At 40.2% G+C, this 20297-nt stretch overlaps 1 pseudogene; it reads left to right on the forward strand.

The window, feature by feature from the left end:
• The window catches only part of LOC131328965 (protein FORGETTER 1-like), a 59011-nt pseudogene extending 39320 nt beyond the window's left edge, over positions 1–19691 (forward strand).
• The last annotated feature ends 606 nt before the right edge of the window (positions 19692–20297 follow it).

The raw sequence follows: 20297 nt of genomic DNA on the forward strand, positions 1-20297 counted from the left end.
CGCTGTATCCAGACTTGAACTCGAGGTCGAGTTCTTTCGAAGAAGAGGGGACTGATGTAGAACACGTGGAGGCCCAATTCCATAATCAGCTGGACCGAGCCAAGCCCCGAAAGTCCAAACGGTGTTTAATTTCAGATTACCCAAATTGGCTAAATTCGGACGAGCTCGGAATAGGCCCAAACTTGGTGGGCTGAATTAATTTCGCGCTCCGGTCAATTCTCATAACCCTAAGTTGATGATCGATGGTGCTTTTCGGCCTAATTCCTTCGTTGAGGTCTTCAATTGCGTTATTTTGCCGTTTTAGGAAAGATTTGTTTCGTTAATAACTCTTAGACCGTAATTCCTTTTAAGTTGATTCTTTTTGGGAAAGTCTTGTTTTTCTTTCCCGTTTTCAGTTTTAGGAAAAGCCCCAAATTATGGCACTTTTTATTTTTCAAGTTTATTTTTAGGGTTTCTAGGGTTTCATCCTATTTAAGGGTTTGTAACCTAGAGTTTATGTAGCTTTTTTAAATCAATAATATTCAGAGATTTTCTCTTTCTTTCTTGTGCGCAAGAATTGCTCGTTGCGATGAGTTGTTTATCTCGTTTGGACTAGTACGCTAACTAGTCTCTCGTGAATTCCGCTGCGTCAAGCAATATATAGACTGAATACAAGGTAAAATAAGGAAAGAGAATAAAATAAAATCAAATCCTTAATTGATCCCTAATTGATTCTACCTAATCAAATCCCTAATTGATTATACCTAATTGAGTATCTTCCTAATTACATTAAATACAGTCAACACTCCCCCTCAAGCTGAAGCATAAACATTGTGTACTCCCAGCTTGTGACAAATAGTATCAATGGAAGTCTTGGGAAGTGCCTTGGTGAAAATATCAGCCAGTTGAGAGCCTGAAGGAACAAAAGGAGTGCTAATATCTTTAGATTCCTCCTTTGATCGAATGAAATGACAATCAACTTCAATGTGTTTGGTCCTCTCATGGAATACTGGATTATTAGCAATGTGGATAACAGCTTGATTATCACAATATAGAGGAGTAGGACCATGTACCAGGATCTCAAACTCTTGTAGAAGTGTGCGCAACCAAGTCAACTCACCAGCGGTATTAGCCATTGCTCTATACTCTGCCTTAGCACTAGATCGTGCTACAACTGACTGTTTCTTACTTTTCCATGTCACAAGATTGCCTCCTATAAAGGTGCAATAGCCAGTAGTAGAACGACGACCAGCAGGAGATCCTGCCTAATCAGCATCTGTATATCCTTCAATACAAAGATGTCTAGATGATTTGTAGAGAAGTCCACGTCCGGGAGCATTTTTTAGATACTTCAAGATACGAACAACTACCTCCATATGAGGAACTTGAGGACGAGTCTTAAATTGACTGACAACGCTAACTACATAGAAGATATCGGGTCGAGTAATAGTTAGATAAATAAGTTTTCCCACAAGTCTCCGATACATCTCAGGGTCGTCAATCAGCTCACCATCTTTAGGCATTAACTTAAGATTAGTCTTCATGGGAGTAGCTACAGGTTTAGACCCAATATAACCTGTATCTTTCAAGAGATCGAGAGTGTACTTCCTTTGTGATAAATTGATACCCGCTTTGGAACAAGCCACCTCAATGCCAAGGAAATATCGAAGCTTGCCTAGATCTTTGGTAAGAAAGCTAGAACCAAGATGGCGAATTAGTGTTTGAATTCCAATGCTGTCACTACCAGTGATGACGATATCATCCACATAAACCACAAGAATCACAATACCACGAGTGGTCTTTTTAAAGAACACGAAGTGATCAGCCTGACTCCGAGTCATACCATGAGAAATAATAGTATTACTGAACTTATCGAACCAAGCTCGGGGAGACTGTTTGAGGCCATATATAGATTTGTGGAGACGACACACACACTCCCCCTTGGACTCAAAATTGGGTGGTTGTGCCATATAGACAGTCTCAGACAGATCCCCATGTAGAAAGGCATTCTTAACATCAAGCTGGTGGAGAGGCCAGTCAAGATTTGCTGCAAGAGAGATAACAATCCGTACAGAATTAAGTTTGGCCACTGGAGAAAAAGTCTCAGTATAATCAAGTCTATAGGTTTGGGTGAAACCTTTGGCCACAAGACGAGCTTTCAGTCGATCAAGAGTACCATCAGGATTTTGTTTGACAGTAAACACCCAACGACAACCAACAATATGTGCTCCAATAGGATTGGAAATAAGGGTCCAAGTATGATTTATGGACAAGGCATGCATCTCTTCTTCCATAGCGGAGCGCCATCTAGGATGAGAAAGAGACTCCAAATAAGATTTAGGAATAACAACAGAAGATAGAGACACAGAAAAAGCGCGAAAAGATTGAGATAAACGATCATAGGACACAAACTAAGAAATATGATGGAAAGTGCAAGAACGCGTACCCTTATGAACGACAATAGGCAAGTCAAGATCCGGATCCTCAGACGGTGAAGGAGATGATGTGGGTAAAGAAGTTGGGTCTGCAGGAGCAATGGGTGGTGCGGCGGCAGAAGGGTGACGAAGACGAACATAGACCTGTTTTATGGGTGGTCGAGGAGCAGTCTCGAGAGGACGGACCGGTGTAATGGGTGGTCGAGGAACAATCTCGAGAAAACAAGGTGATAAAGCAAGATCAGCCAACATGGGTGGCTGTAACCGTGCACCTACTGGGGAATAATATGGGACGGTCTCAAAGAATGTCACGTCAGCACTTACAAAGTGCTTACGTAACAAGGGACTATAACACCTGTATCCTTTATGTGTCCGAGAGTAACCAAGAAATATACATTTATAAGAACGAGGATCAAGCTTATCACGACCTGGAGAGAAATTATGTACGAATGAAACACAACCAAAAAGTTTTGGGGGGAGAGAAAAAAGATCCTTGTCAGGAAAGAGAATCTGGTAAGGAGTTTTGCCGTTCAAAGCCTGAAATGGCATTCTATTTATAAGATAATTAGCTGTAAGAACTGCATACCCCCAAAAATGTTTTGGAACATGCATGTGAAGCCTAAGAGCTCGGGCAACTGCTAAAATCGGTCCATTTTTTCGCTCATCAACCCCATTTTGTTGAGGGGTGGTTACACAAGCAGTTTGATGAATAATGCCATGAGTTTTAGTAAAATGCGTAAATTGATGAGAAATATATTCTTGGGCATTATCAGTCCACAAAATACGTAATTTGGCATTAAATTGAGTGACAATTTCAGCATAAAAATTAGAAAACACAGAAAATAATTGAGACCGATCTTTGAGAAGATATACCCAAGTTAAACGAGAAAAATCATCAATAAACGTAACAAAATAGCGAGCACCACATAAACTTGTGGTACGAGATGGTCCCTAAATATCCGAATGAACTAAAGCAAACGGTTCTAAACTAGGTGACTCAACTCGTAAAGGAAAAGAAACCTTACGATGTTTATTCAGTGTTCTAAATGGCGGCCGCCGAGGCCGCCTAGGCGCTTGGAGGTACCCTGCCGCCACGCCAATACCCCTTGGCGTTTGATTTGGCGCCCAGGGAGGTTTGGCGGTGTTTGGTGGTCGCCGAGGCGGCGTTGGCGGCCATGGCGGTCTCGGCGATTTGGCGCCCAGGGAGGTTTGGCGGTGTTTGGCGGCTGCCTAGGCAGCCTTGGCGACGGTCTTGGCGGGGCTTGGCGGCATCATTGACGTCTTTGGAGGCCTTTGGCGGCCTAAAATGTATAGTATTAAACTAATATAGATCAAGTTTTGGAAGGATATGGAGGAGAAGAGTTAAAGAAAAGAGATGAACTTTTAACTTGGCATTAGGGATCTCCGATCTCGTTTATTTCTACTTATTGTCTTATTCAACTTATTTGCTAGTTGCTACTACTTAATTTCATTTGGGTTTGTATATTAAACTTTGCATTATGGTTATGTAGAACTTTGAAATTGTATTATGGATACATAGAATATAGTTTGATTGGATAATGGTTTGTTAAAAAAAAAAAAAAAACGCCGAATTGCTTGGCGGCGCCTAGGCGGCCGCCTAGGCGGCGTGGCGCTTGGAGGTGGGTCTCCGCCCTACTAGCGCCAAGCGCCATTTAGAACATTGTGTTTATTGAGTTCACAAGTGTCACAATTAAAAGGAGAAAAACTAGGTAAATCAGGGACTATCTTGCGAAGATTGGCAGAAGATGGGTGTCCAAGACGACAATGCCACTGGTAAGGTGTGGTAGTGGAGTGGAAGGCAGATAACTTGGAAGGATTGGACGGCTGAAGGTAGTACATACCATTCTTCTCATACACCCACCAATCATCTTCTGCGTCTTGAGATCCTGAAATTCACAATGAGAGGGATAGAAAAGTACAGAACAATTGTGAGTTTGAGAAAGTTTATGAATGGAAAGTAGATAAAAAGGAAATTGTGGTAAGTATAAGACATAAGTAAAAATAAGGCCAGAGGCACGATAAGTACCAATGCCATGTACACGAATTTTAGAACCATTCGTAATAGTAACATAAGAAGGAACGGAAGGTGTAACGACATCAATAAGAAAAGACAAATCACCTGTCATATGATCAGATGCGCCAGAATCGAGAATCCATGGAGCACTGCCAGTACGAGAAGATGAGTGAAGGCAATTATTACCTGATGAGACATGAGTCACAATGGAAGTCGAAGATGCATTAGCCTTGTGAAACATAGAATCATACTTAGATCTAGAGATAGTAATTTGATCCGGAGGAGCCAATCCAAATGGCTCTCCCTTAAATGTAGCCTGATTAGCCCAAGCCGGCTTGCCATGAAGCTTCCAACAGAACTCAACAGTGTGATTGGTTGCATTGCAATGTGTACACTTCTTGGTGCCACGACCACCACGCCCCCCACGGCCACCACGTTCATAAGAACCACTACGACTGTGGGGAGGATTAGAGTGGCTAAAATTCCTAAAAGATGGAATAAGACCAGTAGCAGGAGCAGCTAGAGCAGATGGAGTTGAATGCTCTAAAACAGAAGACTGAGGAACAGCCCTTTGAACACGAGCAAAAGCCTCACCCACAATATATGAACTTTCTTGCTGGAAAGAATTTGGGGACTGAGAGGAGCAAGTTCTGTATTCAGCCTGGACAAGAATTTGGTAACTCGAAATTCATCTCTGTACTTCTGTTGAACCTTTAAATTTGTGGTTAAAGGTTGATAAACATTTAATTCATCCCACATCCCTTTTAAGGTGGAAAAGTACTCATCAACCGATCGATCTCCTTGTTGGAAAGAGAAAATATTCTGATAAATCTGATAAATGCGAGAGAGATTCTATTCGGATGAATATAACTCATGTAAAGTATCCCATACTTCTTTGGATGTGTCAAGGCATGCAACATTATTAAAAATATCAGGTTCAAGACTATTCCAAAGCAAAGTTATAATATACGAATCATTTTGAATCCAAACAGAATCTTCAGATGGGGCATCAGTGATATAGGAAGTCTCACCATTTGCTCGCAAAGAAACAATCACAGCACGTGACCATGGCAAATAATTGGTCCCATTTAATTTAATTGAGGTGAGAGAACGACGATGAAATAGATCCTTAACAGTGTCCTTAGAGCCAGATGTTTTGGTTTTCTTATCCTTATCACCCATAATACGAGAGCGAACCAAAAAATAGGAATAAACCAAATATTACTAGATCTGGTGGGGATGCAACAGAGATACCCGGAGTTGATATGGTTTAGATGAGGGTCTGACGTTGCTGACTAGGGTTCAGGCAAGGTTGCCGGAGTCCGACTGAGTGGGCGGCAGAGTCTGTAGAAGGTCGGAGAAGGCAGTCTCAGTATTGCTGAGAATTGAGAGTACTTCGTCGGACAAGATGGATTTCTTAGATAGGTCTAAGAAACAGAGATCGTTCGAGAGAGAATAGAGACAGACTCCATGGCTCTGAAAAAGAGGATAAAGACGATACTTGGTCGAGAGACCAAGAAAAGAAGAGAAAGAAGAAATTAGGTTCTTGGAACCTGCTCTGATACCATGTCGAAATACTTTGATTGATATATTATTCTTCTCACAACGAGGTACAATATATAGACTGAATACAAGGTAAAATAAGGAAAGAGAATAAAATAAAATAAAATCCCTAATTGATTATACCTAATTGAGTATCTTCTTAATTACATTCAATACATTAAATACAGTCAACAAGCTCTATATGAGGCTCCTACTTCCTAGCTAATATAATCTTTGAGGGAAATGTCCGGGCTAGGCTAGTAAGCATTACTGTCTCTGAGCCCAAACAACCTGCGATCCAACTGACTGAAAGTCGAAGCTCTAACCTAGCAGAACCTAGTGTACACAATATTGAACCTTGTGAATGCTACCTAAGGTTTGGCATATGCTATTTGTTCCGTAATACGTCAACTTTTCCTAAAAGTGCAGATTTATGTGTTTTCCTATGTGCATATTACTTGTTTTCCTATTTACAATAACCCCTATAAACCCATCTGATTGGTACCAATGTTGTCTGTCTCAAGAAACTGAAATGTTAGCCTACGTACGCTACTTAGGCACAACATAAGTCAGCATGTTTCATGCGTAGGCTACTTAAATGTGAGCATACGCCACTCTGTTGGTAAACAAACAAAATGCTTTTCGAAAGTATTTATGGATATCTTGTTGCTTTTCATAGCCTATAATAATAGGGGAGTTCCACTTCCGGTCAATGTAATCTCTAAGGCAAAATATCTCCGAGGGCCAGGGCAGTAATCAATAACATTGTTTCGGAGCCCAAACAGCCTGTGACCAGTCGAAGCTGTAACCTAGCATACACAATATTGAACCTTGCATAGGTAATGTCTGGCGTACGCTATTTCTTCCAGAATAAGTCAAGTTTTGCTAAAAGTGCAGCTTTATGTGTTTTTCTAGCTCCTAGTTATGTGTTCATTACTTGTTTTCCAATTTATAATAACCCCCATAAATCCATCTATTTGGTATTTTGTCTGTCTCGGGTAACTGAAATGGTGTTAGCTTATGCTACTTAGGCACCGCGTACTTATGCATGTTTTATACGACGCTCCTTAAATGTGAGCATATGCCACTTTGTTGTAAACAAACAGAATGCTTTTTAAAAGTACTTATGGGGTATCTTGTCGTTTTTAGTGCATATGTGCTATTGTTCCTGAATTCTTTACTACTTATGTGGCCAACATATAATCAATTCCCGAATGTAGGGGTTCAGTTTAACGGGATTTGGACTGTGGTAGGGCTCTGGTTCCTTCCTCTGTGGTTCCATGCTCCTTCTGCCTGATCTGCAGCCAGTCATTAGGGCTGGTGGTTGCCTAGTGACCCTCCGACGATCAAGTTAGATTTAGGAAGAGAATGTAGGTCTAGGGTTAGGGTAGAATAACATACCTCTTTAGGTTAGAGTCCGTTTGCTTTTATAGATCTTGCTTGACTTGGTCCCCAAGTTAGCGCGTGGAAGACACGCTCGGGGAACCGCGTTGGGTGACCGCCTCAGGTAATTGCCTCGAGTGATGTCAAGCATGACGTAGAGGATAAGGCGGTTACAGAGCACGTGGGCGGGTCCCCCCTTCTTAATGACTATCCATCTGGCGCAACTGTTTTAGGAGCCGTGTCATGATTCCTTTCTGAAGCGGCTTCAGGACACTTGGGGCAAGACCATTCTCGAGCGTACCGAGCGATGGAGCATGCCTTGGTGCTTCTCAACGAACGATTCACAGAGGGGGTTCTTAAGGTGCTCTCGGGCCCGATGTTCGTCACGGACCTAGGAGGGCCATCGATTGAGCCTGGTGGCTCGTGCTTTGGAGAAGGGTCCAAGCCCCATTTCCAGGGCCATTACAATAGCCCCTCAACTTGTCCGGCTGTTTTCTTCTAGTTTGGGGGAGTTGATAGTAGCTTCGATCGATAATGATCTCGAGGGCTTCTGAACGCCTTTGCCCTAAGGCTGGAGCGCCTTCGGTGTTCTTCCGAAACGTAGCCCTAGGCCTAGGAGCCCCGTGTCAGTCATTGCCTGGCTGTCGTATGGTGGTAGGTGCCCTGGTATGTGCCGTGTCAATTGATTGATACGAAATGCCACTTCGGGGACACGCGTCAATCATCGAGTGGTTCAGTGAACAGCATCCCGAACCCTTTGCAGACGTTCTGCTATGGAGCGTCAGATTGGTGCCACGTGTCGAAGATTCAACTGCTTGGAGTGCGTTGCTTCGTTCCCGTGCACCAAACCCCTTCAAATCCTCACCTATAAAATGGTAGGCAGAGAGAGTCACTCGTTTATCTCTCTTCTTATCATCTCTGCTGCTGCTGTGCATGTTCCCAGGGTTTGGATCGATTTTGTGAGCATTCTTGCAGCAAATCGTCCTTCAAATCTCGTGATTCTTCAATTTTCATGCATTTTTCTGCCGTTTTTAGGCGATTTTGAACCAAAATAAGGCAAAAAATGGACTTTTCGTCAACTGAAGTATGATACGATACGTACTGTTCCTTGTACTGTTCATGTTCTTTCCGAGGCCTATATTCTTCCCGAGGCCAATCTTCTTCCCGGGCCCAGATATCCTTCTTGTGAAAGGGTATCTTGTTGCACAACAACAAAACACCTAGGGCTCGATTGGATGGTGTATACGGTGGTGTATTACACAATACACCCGGATGAGAGGTGAATACACGGTTTGGCATCCACTTTTTCCACTGTATTAACTAATCCCTGTATTCGCTAATACACCATTCATAGCCATAAATTATTGGTACCCTCCCAGGTAGCAATAGCTAATCCGGGTGTATTCGCCTGATTTTTGACCAAAACACCCCTCCTCATCCCCCTCTCCCAACGGCTCTCCCTATCTCTATTTGCTATAGAGAAACAGAAGAAGAACAACACCACCACCAACAACAGATCACCACCAGCACCACCACATAAACACACACACAGAAAACATGTATGTATATGTAAGGAGAGATTTACCTGTTCTTGGGGGTGGGTTGTGTGCAAATCGAAGAGAGAGCAAGACAACCCACCGATCGGAGAGAGAGACGTTTACCGGATTGGGGATGGGTTGTGTACAGATCGGAAGAGAGAACCGGGGGGCCGCTCCTCCTTCTTCTACGCTTTTGTCTCATCTTTCTCTCCTCTCTCTCTCCGTATACAACTACACATGTAGTTGGGAAAATGTAAAAGACTGAAAGTTAGTCGATACTCCCAAAGTTGGGAAAATTATCAAGTGTAGTTGAAATCAATCCAAATAAATGGTGTAGAATAATGGAGAGCAATCCAATGGTCACAAACAATTTTGAAAAACACATGTGTGACCATGTGTATTACAAGTTCCCCTACTTTAAAAAAAACGGAATTTATATTTTAGTACAAATTTGTTAAATTATTTAACTAGTTAATGAAGTAAATTATTATAACTTAGAATTGTTGAAAAATAATTAAATATATTAAGTTTTGCAATTATATAATTAATGTTAGGCATAATAAAGTTTGGAACTGCACAAGGGCAAAAGAGTCATTTGACAGTTTTTTACATCGTACACCATTCCTTCTAATACATCATCGAAACCATCTACTTTTTAATACACCCTCTATAAATGTCACATCAATGTGCATGGGTCCTCCTTTCTTAACTAATACCCCCAACTATCTTATCCACCATTCATAAATAATACACCCAAAACTCATACCGCATCCAATCGGGCCCCTAGGTCTCTGCGGTTTGAAGGAACGATGACTCATTCATCTCGAGCGATAGGTCCTTTACACCCTTAGGCATGCAGCTAATGGATATCTCATGCCCCTCTTTGATAGGTTTAGGCATCCGTCATTGAGATTTTCTCGGGCAGCTCCAGTGATTCTGTCTCTTCACCACTTGACGACGAGACCCTCCGTACAAGAGATCCTGCTTGCGTCACACCGTTGGGCTCTCCTCCGAGTTCCAATTGACTATATAGAACCCTTTGATCCGAGCTCTGCCCCCAGTTACTCCATTTGAGCCCTTAGAGATGGAGGCTCTGAGTGTTAGTAATTTATTTTAATCAACGGGTATCTGTAATCTTAACGTGGGGAGATTAATGAGTATTTAATATCATGGAGCTCATAATATAATTGAGATAAGGACGGGAGTGCAATTATAATTCTGTAGTGGGGTAAATTATAATTAGTGAAATAAGAAATAGAATCCTGGTGGGATTAAGTTTTCTTATTTACACTGGGAGCCCATACTTATTACTCCTTAGGTCCCTATCGTAGCCCTATATATACACGTTATGCTCTCTAGGTCAGGATGATGTTTTTCTATTATTCAGTAAATAGAGGCAGGCTTAGAGAGAGCAAACAGATCACGAAAGAGTCCACACTTGGTTCGTGCTCTAGACGTGCAGGGAATACGATAGAAGATCGTAAGGTACGGTCGAGCAGTATTCATGGTTTATAGCAAGACGTGCTATAACAAGTTCAACCAGCGTTCGTGTCGCAGGGAGTTGAGGTAGAACCCTAATTCCGCTTTATAGGGTTTTACAATTTTTGTTGTCTAATCTGTACGCGTCATTACTGGGTCTTGAGGATTCAGTTTCCCAACAGTGGTATCAGAGCCAGGTTGTAATCACGCGTATGGATTAAACAGGCCATGTTGTCCGTAGGTTATAGAGGGTAGAACGTAGAACTGTGCTAACCCTTGTTTTGCAGCGTTCTTACCCAGCTATTATGGTCACATGATTTTTATTGGTTTTATGTGATTGGATCCCACGATAATTTTTTCGTGGTTATTGTTATTTATTGGGTACCACGATTATTTTTCGTGGTTGTAATAATTAACGTAGCATGTGTTATTTATTGGGTGCCATGATTATTTTTCGTGGTTGTAATAATTAACGTAGCATGTGAACTCCAATGGAGGCATAAGATCGATATTTGTATGTTTCTTCGATTGTAATAGCATTCGACGGTTATTCGGAGATCGAAGATGGTAGATACAAAAGATTCAAGTTATTTGGCTCGCAACAGTTTTTTTTCAGATTCGTAGGGTCTGATTGCAGGGCTATTTCGACCCAGTAAACATTGGAATCAGAAAATCTGTTCTTCACGAAAGTTGTAGATAATTGAATTTTGAATCCAACCCAATTTGAATCACTTCAATTGGAGGTCAGATGAAGAAGATATGGCCAAAATACTGAAGGCTGTGCAGTTTACGCGGGAATATGTTAAATCCGAAATTTCTTGCCTAAGCACGGTTGGATTTTGGTTTTCTTGATTGATTCAAACTATCTAAATCTTCTACACAAGTATAGCCGAAGGATTTCAAGTTTGGAAGGACTCCTTATTGCTTAAGGATTTCAAGATTGGAAGGATTCCTTATTGCTCAAGGATTGCATCTTTGACCATAATAGTTGGGATGCATATTTTATTATGTTTCTTAAATTATGTTTATGCATGTTTCTATGATTGTTTGCATATGTGATAGTTTACCATATTGGGACAACATGGTAATATATGGCTTTTGACCTAGATCACGTTTTTTGCAAACTTAAAATTTTTGATAACCCTCACAAATTTTTTTTAAATAACTAAGTGGGAGAGGGAGTTTATTTTTATAAATCCCACGGTCTCCATTACTAGTATGTAGATGATGTAATTAATTTTGTGTGATGGTTTTAGAACCTTCCCCCCCATCGGGCAAAATTAATTATGCCCTCATCGGTACAGACTTCCTTAAAGGATAGGTCTATGATGATTGTTGTGTGAATTACTACACCATCTGAGGTAATTCATAACGGAACAATGGGTCATGGGGCTAGGTAATGGTATACACTTAGCCGTAAATAATAGTATCCTCACCATCTGAGTCACTATTATTATTTATAGGACCGAAGTTATATTGGCTATTTAATTTTGCTTGGCACGGTATAGTGTCTAGATAGTAAAATTAAAAGGTTGTGCCTATCTACACAAATGATAAAGAGTAGAGACTTCCCATCGAGGCATGCTCTTCACGGTGTGTAGGGTTGCCAATGTTTTTCTTTTAACATGTGGTAGAGGGAACCAATATTAAAATGAAATTCAAAATTTTTATTGCCCTTCATAATTGCTTGTTATGTTATTTGATTCTCAGATTCAAAAATGGGCTCTTTCAATTCACTTGCCATTATTCTCAAAGAAAATAAACTTACTGGACCAAACTATGTTGACTGGAAAAGAAACTTGAATATTGTGTTAACTGCTGAGGGCCACAAATATGTGCTTACTACGGCGTGCCCTCCTATACCTGAAGAAAATGCCACAGAACATGAAGCAAAGCCTTATAAAGATTGGGTTAAGGCTGATGAGATGGCGCGGTGTTATATTTTGGCTTCTATGTCGAATATATTGCAACATCAGCATCAAGCTATGGAAACTGCTTCTGATATGATGCGGAAACTGCTTCTGATATGATGCTGAACCTCAAAGAAATGTTTGGGGATCAGAATCGGGCAGCAAGGCTAGTTGCTATGAAAGAATTGGTGAGCATCACTCATGTTGAAGGGACCCCGGTTAGGGATCATGTTCTAAAGATGATAGCTCTTCTTAATGAACTAGAGATCCTTGGAGCTGAAATTGATGGGGAAACCCAGATCGATTTCGTTCTCAACTCACTGCAGTCTGAGAGTTTTAAGCAGTTTCGCCTGACTTATTCTATGAACAAAATGCATTTATCTTTGGCGGAACTTCTTAAGGAACTCCAAGCAGCTGAGGGTCTTTTGGTTGCGAAGAAACCACCATCAGTGCTAGTGGCTGAGAAGGCTTCTACTTCTAAGCCGAAAGGCAAGAAGAAGCAGAATAAGTCTCAGAAAAAGGTTGTGGAGGCAGTTCATGCGCCTTAAGGTGGAGTGAAAAAGCCTACGGGCAAGTGTTTTCACTGCAAGCAGAAAGGACACTGGAAGAAGGAATGTCCGGTTTTTCTCAATAAAGTGAACAAACAAGGTAAATCTTTTTCACTAGTTGTTGAATCATGTTTAGCGGTGTTATCTACCAGTACCTGGTGTGTAGATACGGGAGCCACTAATCATGTTTGCAATTCATTGCAGGGGTTCCAGGAAACCAGAAGACTCAGTGATAGGGAGATTTATCTACATATGGGAAATGCTACGAGAGTGGCAGCAGTTGCAGTAGGAAATATTTTTTTAAATTTTTGTAGTAATAGGAGTTTAATTTTGAGAGATTGTCTTTATGTTCCTACTATTAGAAGAAACTTGGTTTCAGTTTCTAAGTTAATAAAGGATGGATATTTGGTTTATTTTAGTGACTCTGTGGTTATTAAGTTAAATAAACGTTTTATCTGTTCTGGTTCATTGGTGGATGATCTCTACATTATAAATCCTATATTTCCTACAGTGCAACTGCATGAATTGAATAACACTAATAATTTACCATGCAAGAGAAAAGAGCCTTCGAAATTGAACCAAACGTATCTTTGGCACTTACGTCTTGGTTATATTAATCTGAATAGGATTTCTAGACTGGTTAGAGATGGACCTTTAGGTTCATTAGAAGTTAAGGAACTTCCAGTCTGTGAATCATGTTTGGAAGGTAAGATGACCAAAAGGCCTTTTTCAGCAAAAGGATATAGAGCCAAAGAGCCGTTAGAATTGGTTCACTCTGATTTGTGTGGGCCTATGAATATCCAAGCTAGAGGTGGTTTTGAGTACTTTGTCACTTTTATTGACGATTACTCAAGGTATGGATACATTTATTTGATGCACCGTAAGTCCGAATGCTTTGAGAAATTCAGGGAGTATAGGGCGGAAACGGAAAAGCGTTTGGGTAAATATCTCAAGACACTACGATCTGATCGTGGTGGTGAATACCTCTTGGGAGAGTTTAGGGACTACTTGTCAGCTGAAGGGATTACATCCCAATTGTCAGCTCCAGGTATGCCACAACAAAATGGTGTAGCAGAGAGAAGGAATAGGACTCTTATGGATATGGTAAGATCAATGATGAGTTATTCAGATTTACCAATTTCGTTTTGGGGACATGCACTAGAAACAGCAGCGTATATTCTTAACTTGGTACCATCTAAGTCAGTACCATCTACACCCACAGAACTATGGATTGGGCGCAAACCTAGTCTCCAGCATGTTCGGGTTTGGGGTAGTCCAGCACATGTGCTGAATGGGAACGCAGATAAGTTGGAATCGAGAACAGAAGTTTGCTTGTTTGTGGGGTACCCTAGAGGAACGAGAGGTGGACTGTTTTATAGTCCTGCGGATAAGAAGGTCATTGTTAGCACTAATGCCCGGTTCTTAGAAGAGGACTATGTGATAGACCACAAACCCAGAAGTAAAATTGTTCTAGAAGAATTGAGAGGAGAGAGACCGGCACAAACTTCTTTACCACCAATAGTGCAGGAGGAAATGCCACAAGAGATATTTGTAGAGGCACCTATTGACACATCGGTACCTCGTCGTAGTGGGAGGGTTACTGTTCCACCCCAGTCGGTATACGTTGTTGGGAGAGTTTTTTGAAATGATCCCTGATGATCAACATGCTGAACCCTGTAACTACAATGAGACACTTCAAGATAAAGATGTGGAACTTTGGCAAAAGGCTATGAAATCAGAGATGGAGTCTATGTACTCTAATCGGGTCTGGGATCTTGTAGAACCACCTGAAGGGATTAAACCCATTGGGTGCAAGTGGATCTATAAGAAGAAGAGAGGGGCGGACGGGAAGGTGCATACCTTCAAAGCTAGGCTTGTTGCGAAAGGGTATACTCAGAAAGAAGGGATCGATTATGAGGAAACTTTTTCGCCAGTAGCCATGCTTAAGTCCATTCGGATTCTCTTATCCATTGCGGCTCATCTCGATTACGAGATTTGGCAAATGGATGTAAAGACCGCGTTCCTTAATGGAAATCTGGATGAGTGTATCTATATGGTGCAACCAGATGGATTCATAGCAAAAGGTCAGGAGCACATGTTGTGCAAGCTTAAGAAGTCTATTTATGGGCTTAAGCAGGCATCTAGATCTTGGAACATTCGTTTTGATCAAGCAATCAAGTCTTTTGGTTTTGATCAATGTCCGGATGAGTCATCTGTGTACAAGAAGCGCAACGGAAAAGTTGTAGTGTTTTTAGTACTATATGTCGATGATATCCTGCTCATCGGAAACGATGTGGGAGTGTTATCTTCAGTGAAAGTGTGGTTATCCGGCCAATTCGAAATGAAGGACTTGGGAGAAGCTGGTCACATCCTAGGGATTAAGCTTATACGAGATCGCAAGAATAGGATGTTGGGCTTATCACAAGCTACTTATATCGATGTCATTCTAGCCCGTTTTAGCATGCAAGATTCCAAGAAAGGGTTCCTCCCTTTTAGACATGGAATCAATCTATCCAAGGATCAATGTCCTAAAACACCTGAAGAGATGGAGAAAATGAAGGCAGTTCCTTATGCTTCGGCAGTAGGAAGCCTTATGTATGCTATGTTGTGTACTAGACCTGATATTTGCTTTGCCGTTGGCATGGTTAGCAGATTTCAGTCTAATCCAGGGCAAGAACATTGGACTGCAGTGAAACATATACTCAAGTATCTGAAAAGAACTAGAGATCATATGTTGGTGTTCCAGTCAGATAGTCTGGTACCTCATGGGTACACAGACTCAGACTTCATGTCAGATAGGGATTCCAGAAAGTCTACCTCAGGATATGTGTTTACCTTGGGAGGTGGAGCTATAAGTTGGAGGAGTATCAAACAATCTTGCATTGCTGATTCTACCATGGAGGCAGAGTATGTGGCAGCTTCTGAAGCAGCCAAGGAGGCTGTTTGGCTTAGAAACTTTTTGTTGGATCTGGAAGTGGTCCCTTCAGTGCAATCAGCCATTACACTCTATTGTGACAATAGCGGTGCTGTTGCTAATTCGAAGGAGCCAAGGACTCACAAGAAGGGCAAACACATTGAGCGTAAGTATCATCTGATTCGAGAGATCGTACAGAGAGGTGATGTTGCTGTGACCAAGATTGCATCAGTGAATAACCTGGCAGATCCTTTTACGAAGAGCTTACCAGCTAAGACTTTTGATAGTCACGTAGAAGGAATGGGAGTGAGATGCATGGCAGTATGGTTTTGAGTCTTAGTGGGAGTTTGTTAGGAGATTATGTAAAAGTTATGTTTTTATATGATGGATTAATATTTAATTATTAATCAGTTTTATCCATTTTTGATGAGAATCTTTTATGGGCAATATTTGCATGATAATTTTGTATGTTGTGCATGTGTGTCTTTTATTCTACATAGTAGATAATCCAGTGTGTAGAGTACGACTTACACACAGAAGATTAGATCATCGATTCTTGTGGAATATAAGTTATGGTTCACAGTCTTAGATGGAATTTGACACACCATCGGTAGGACTGTAGCACAATATTTTAGTAGGTTTTTCTTGACTACAGGGAATGGTATTAATTCCAACTTATTGTGCTAGTATACTTTGTGTGTATTGAACGGGACCGTATTGAGGTAATTGTCTTTATACTAACTTTATAAGACAATTGGAATCTCATGGTTATTATGAATGCTTATGCTCTTAATTCAAAGATAATTATTAGAAGTATATATTTAATGTTGTTGACTTTGATTCATTAAAGAGTGAGATCTTTGTACGGTAAATAGTCTCGGTGAATTGGGTAGTAACATTATGTATATGACAACTATTAATTATTAATGGAATCCACGTCCTGATAGGGATTGATGATACCCCTTGAGTAAGCTTATAAGTTTCGATTATGTCAAACCCTGCAGGTGGATATTTGTATCCGACATATCGAATAAGTTAAGCGGATAGTCTCAAGTTAAGATGTTGATTAAGTGGGAGATTGTTAGTAATTTATTTTAATCAACGGGTATCTGTAATCTTAACGTGGGGAGATTAATGAGTATTTAATATCATGGAGCTCATAATATAATTGAGATAAGGACGGGAGTGCAATTATAATTCTGTAGTGGGGTGAATTATAATTAGTGAAATAAGAAATAGAATCCTGGTGGGATTAAGTTTTCTTATTTACACTGGGAGCCCATACTTATTACTCCTTAGGTCCCTATCGTAGCCCTATATATACACGTTATGCTCTCTAGGTCAGGATGATGTTTTTCTATTATTCAGTAAATAGAGGCAGACTTAGAGAGAGCAAACAGATCACGAAAGAGTCCACACTTGGTTCGTGCTCTAGACGTGCAGGGAATACGATAGAAGATCGTAAGGTACGGTCGAGCAGTATTCGTGGTTTATAGCAAGACGTGCTATAACAAGTTCAACCAGTGTTCGTGTCGCAGGGAGTTGAGGTAGAACCCTAATTCCGCTTTATAGGGTTTTACAATTTTTGTTGTCTAATCTGTACGCGTCATTACTGGGTCTTGGGGATTCAGTTTCCCAACACTGAGCACGTCAGACCACGGGCCAAGGCCTTTCGCAGATGCTTCGGAGGAGGTTCGGGGACGCCAGAGGGCCCCAAGATCATGCCCATACCAGCAACGGTAATTCGGTATTGCTATTGACACATCATTCCATTGCGGATGAAAATAGTTATTCCTAAGCACAACCAAACTTGGGATTGGAAAGTTTATTCTAATCTTATTTCCTTTAATTCCATTCCAGCCTTAATTCCATTCCTTTGTCAATTTCATTCCATCGAACCAAACATACCCTAAGTACTGTTTGCCCTTTTATTTTGTAACTTGTCTAATATGTGGTCTACAAATCTGAAGATGCTAATTGATGAGTTGACTTGCCCAAACTTGATGAGGCTTTTCTAACATTATCATAGATTGAGGTTGTATAGGCCAACATAATTTGGTGGTGAAGGCATCATTTTGAATCATAACTTGTCTAGGTCATGAGATCTAAGCAATCACAAACTGCCTTTTTTTGTGGTTTGACAAAAAAAATTTATTTGGCTGCATACTTTTATATTTTTCGATAAAAAAATTAGAGTAGCGGTCCATGTAGTTCATTAACGCACTATGAGGTCATAGTACACCTAGGCGAAGCCTCTTGAGAGATTATCACCAAGATTTCAACCGCTCATTTTATCGAATTTGTTAATCGATTTATTTGTGTAAAAAACTAGGTTGATTGGACATTGTTAAACACATAGTGAGATCGATGGAGTATTTTTCCAAATTTTGATCATTAGTATGATTTAGAGAACGAAGGTAAATGTTCACCTGATCACAAAATGAACTATTTGGATTGTGACGATGTATGTATAATACAATTTCGTTGGTGCACTGCATAAATCTAGGGTCCAAAAAATTCATTTGTGATTGGAGAATGAATTGGAAGTAATGGTTTAAATGATTAATTATCAAGAGGCCAGTGAATTAAGCTTGGTGGTTGAGCCTCAACCGTTGACGCTTCTTTTTCTATTACCTCAAGTTCAAGGCTTATTATTATAAGCATCATTGGCATGTCAACGGGTTGCATTGTCAGCGGTTGCCATTGCCATTGGCACAAAATTAAGTTTGATAATTGCTAAATTTGTCAACTCAAAATTTCTGTTTATCTTTCTAGTGATGTGTCTATATATGACTTTCGGTTTTATGAAATTGTAATTAAGAATAATGTTTGCAACTTGGGCTTAGATTAATCATCAAATTAATTATAACTTTTGGTCATATAGCTTGCTCGATCATATGTTAATGACACATATGAAAGGGAAAAAAAGAAGAAAAGGTTCTCTAATGTACACAAAACATTTAAAAACACTAATATCGAATTAATTTAATGTAATTTGGGATTCTACATATATGTCAGCTGGTAGTTACTCCCTCCGTCCCTTTTTAAGTGTCCCGCTTCATAACTCCAACTTATTAAGAAAATATCATTATTACACTTTTCACATCAACTTTTACCTCCACTTTCCCTACTTACCCTCTATGGAGATATCATCATTACATTTTTACTCACTAACGTTTCAAAAAGGAATCTACTTTTAGGGGCAAAATAGAAAATATACCCACTTTTACCCATTAACTTTACAAAATGGACACTTATTAAGGGACAGCCTAAAATGGAATACTGGACATTAAAAAGGGGACGGAGGGAGTACAAGCTAGTGGCTTGACCTGTAAAATGAAACCTTAAATTAGATTTTCTTTCTTGTGGCCAAATTAAATTTGGTTTAGCACCCAGCCCGTAACCTATGCGAGCAATCCATTGACTTTTTTTTTTTAATCGGCGTAACCCATTGACTTACTCTAGCTTTATTTTTTTTCGAAATAAAGTCTTCGTATGATATCAGCCACGTTGTTGACGATATAGTATTTGGTATGTAGATAATCTTCAGCAATACCTAGCCAAGGGACGCGAGAGCGGAGCCTCCACGGGGCAATTACGGACATTGACCTTAACTATTTGTAATACAATTGTATTATAATCAGGGTAAAGTGAGTTTCAGTGAAAACACGAAAGAAGACGAGAGAAAACTATTCTCAGAGAAAAGACTTGCACGTCAATTTTTTTTTAGTTTAGTACTTCGGAATGATAGACTTGTGCTATATTTATTCTTCATTATAGCGGATTAGTGTGACTTCCATGGTTTTTCCTTGCTGTGTGGTTTCTGTGATTTTAGATTCTAAGATCCGTAGGAGTGTTGTGGAATTAAACATGCACGTAATTCAATTCCTAACATGTACCTGCTAAGCATTTTGTTTTTAAGAAACTTTATAAACAAGGAAAGGCGAATTTAGCTGTTAAAACATTTTTTTTCTTTAGAAACTTAACACCATTTTGTTCTTAAGAGACTTCGTACAGAAGGAAATGCGAATTTAGCTGTTAAAGCATTTGGTTCTTAAGAAACTTTGTACACAAGGAAATCACTAATTTCCTTCTCTATTTTGTCACCAAAAGAGAGACTTATTTTCTTTCTGCTCACTATTGGTTTTGTTTTTTGTGCGACTTTTCTCACTTTCAGTCGTTTGCCGTAGTTTTAGGTGTTTCAACTGAAAGCATCCAAAATTTAAAAATTCTGACGAAATTGTGAAAAGCACAATTGTTGTTACAAGAGATGGATACGTGGAAAGGTTGATTTACCTATTGGTAATGGAATATTGCATTTAGCACCACATAGCCATTTTGTAGGGAATTTAGGTTGATTTACCTATTGGTAATGGAATATGTCGGGGCCAAAGTTGAAGTCCCATTAGGCACTATGAGCGCTAATGAGTATCTTGGCCCCTGCAAGAGGTTATAGAAAAGCATTGAATCCGAGACTAGTACTCCAACTACTTCTTTATTGAACCGACCACTTAGGGGCATAGAAAGTCAACAG

Source organism: Rhododendron vialii, chromosome 6a (assembly GCF_030253575.1).
Source record: "Rhododendron vialii isolate Sample 1 chromosome 6a, ASM3025357v1".
Classification (NCBI taxonomy): Eukaryota; Viridiplantae; Streptophyta; class Magnoliopsida; order Ericales; family Ericaceae; genus Rhododendron; species Rhododendron vialii.